This window comes from Cydia amplana, chromosome 16 (assembly GCF_948474715.1).
Source record: "Cydia amplana chromosome 16, ilCydAmpl1.1, whole genome shotgun sequence".
In the NCBI taxonomy this organism is placed as follows: Eukaryota; Metazoa; Arthropoda; class Insecta; order Lepidoptera; family Tortricidae; genus Cydia; species Cydia amplana.
The window spans coordinates 10,396,171-10,399,041 of NC_086084.1; positions in this window are offsets into that span (position 1 = coordinate 10,396,171).

Below are 2,871 nucleotides of genomic sequence, written 5' to 3' on the forward strand. Positions count from 1 at the left end.
GTTGATGAGCGACCATCTCATGTCAACTGAAATTGAGCCGTCACAACGGACGTAAATCAAAAGTCAACTACACAACTGTGGGAGTTTTCTGGAAAATTTCTTGAGGAAAATCACTGCACGGCTGTCTCCTTATTTCTCTTACACTAAGCGCCAAATTTAGATGAAAGGGATAGGGCTCTAGTGACATCTGCAATTGAATAATTACTTTTAGTCATCAATGGTTAAAACATGTCTTTCAGCTTTAATACCACTAAACGAACCGCAAGTCCTCTACGATGTTTTACGACAATTTAGATCAATGATGGTGTTGCCTTTTTGATTATTTTGATAAATTATTCCACTGCAGCTGTGAAGGAGCTTGCTAAGGAGAAAAAGTATATTAGAAGTTTGCAATGTGACCGGGAGTGGCTTCGGGAAGACTGGAGCTAAAGATAAGAGAAATAAGATGACTGTCCTGTCAATGAAATTTTCCAGAAAAGTATACCATTAACAACAAGTTGCTCCATAGTCAGCCTGGACTCGACACAACACTGAGCAGCAATGCATTTAGTGTTTTAGTCTAGGCTAGCTTGTGGGCACATAAACAACAAATCATTGTATGGGAGAGAAACTTGCAACAGTCAGGAGACTCAGGAGGGATGGGGACAAGCTTAAAAAATAAATAAAAAATATCACAAATCAATTTAAAAATACTATATTATTTTTATAGTCTACTATTGATCTGTAGACATGTGAAAAGGTGGATGTTTATTAATTTTATCATCATAGATATGTATTATTATACTAGGTATTTAGATAACAATCTGATAAATAAGCTGTTAGTTAAAATAGAAAATATGGGTTTGTTGTGAACTATGAGAACTGGAACTAGTTATAAGTATTTTAATTGGGCAAACAAAATATATTAATAACATAAATACATTTTCATATACAACATATACATCATGCACATATTTATTCCCTAATCTAATATTGAAGTTAGGCTATTATGGTATCCCTCGAAAACATAATTATATTGATATTGTTTTTGCAAGCTAAACAAAACAAAATGTGAAAAGTAAGGGTTGAATAAAACAAAAAAAATTGACGATGGTTGCGGCGTCATCAAATAACACTGAGTGTTAATTATTATGAGAACTACTAGAAATAAATAAAAATCAAAATTGACTATTCGTATGCCACAACTAAAACGTCGGTCGTCAACGGATTTATGAAGGATGCAATAGAGTTCTGTATCATATGACTTGTATGAAAATAATGTTTTTAATACAGTACAGTACAAAATGACCCTAATAGTTCACGTTGTGCCTGGACATTTCATAGAGCACCTCCCGCCGCCAATTCGGCAAATATTTAAAATGGACCAGCACCAGAGACCGGTAAACATTTTTTTAATGATATGAAATGTTGGTAGCCAAATAAACAAACATACAAAATATTCTATAAAATTAAGTTTTTAGGAAAAACGTTTACGGAACCCAAACAATATGGATGTCAGGTGTTCAAACGAAAGTTACTCACCATGATATCGCGTTACCGTAATCGTAATACCTACTCATATTAACTATAAGTCATAAAAATTACACTGACATTTAGTAACACTTAATTTAACTATTTACGAATATCTTACAAAACTCCACACTATTTGACGCCTGCTGCATTATTCAGCCGCCACGTTGGACATAGACTAAAAACAAACAGTCTTATTTTTTAAGTGACATCTATTTAAGCCTTTACTTGCCTAGGTAGAGGGCCGTTTGTGTTCAAGTTTAAATTAGTTAAAAAAAGTCAAAACAACCATATTGATTATGTTGGATGTAGATCTTGTTATCATTAATGACTTCAAACTCTTTCATTCATAAAATGAATATTCCTTCGAACGAAACTTGGCACATAGTGCAACTTAATTCCCCCAAACGCTAATGTAAAGCTTACATACATGGAAGAAAACCACAGACGAAATAGAGAATTTGTGCATCATATCCGGATCCCATTTGGTAGGGTTGTCGAAACGTTGAAAGTACGTTCGGATATGTATATAAAAAGTAAAAGTGATTTAAATATAAATTACTCCATTAATCATATTTACTTATAGCTGGTCAAGCAAGTCTTGTCAGTAAAAAAAGGCGCGTAATTCAAGTTTTCTATGGGACGATATCCCTTCGCGTCTACATTATTCAATTTTTTCTACTGACAAGATCTGCTTGACCAAGTATAATTGTCTTAGATGTATAAATGGCAGATTTTGACTTGATTAAACAACTATACTTAATCAAATACCTGTTGCCAGCACTCTTACTACATAATACATATCACACCCCCTTCGAGGAGGAATTCCGGGATAAAAGTAATATAAAATATGTATTTAAACATTTTTCTAGACTATAAACTTCATCAAAATCAGCTCAGCCGTTTTTGTGTGAGGTACTAACATTCAAATATTACCTACAAATTTTAAAATTTTCACATTTATAATTATTATCATGTTCATTTTTATTTTACTTACCACTACCAGAGAGCACTTTACTTTCCGAAGCTGGCCCTACATTTACCTTTTTATATCCCAGACGTTATTTAGTAAGTATCAATACCTAAGGTCTGTTTTATATTCCGTTGGCCAATCGAAATACGATTATTTCACATTACTTATTACAGTTATTACACATATTTTCGTGGCGCATGAATCCGATGTAGTTTCATGTTATGGACCCTATACATTCCACGACTCTTCTCTTTCCGCACAGACTCTACACCAAAGAGTAGTATAATCCTACGTTTTAAATAATTGCTCTTTAAAGTAAAAATACCGCAATATAACCTGCATTTGTAATTTCTTCGTTATATTTACAAGCTTAACTTGCGACCGAGTCA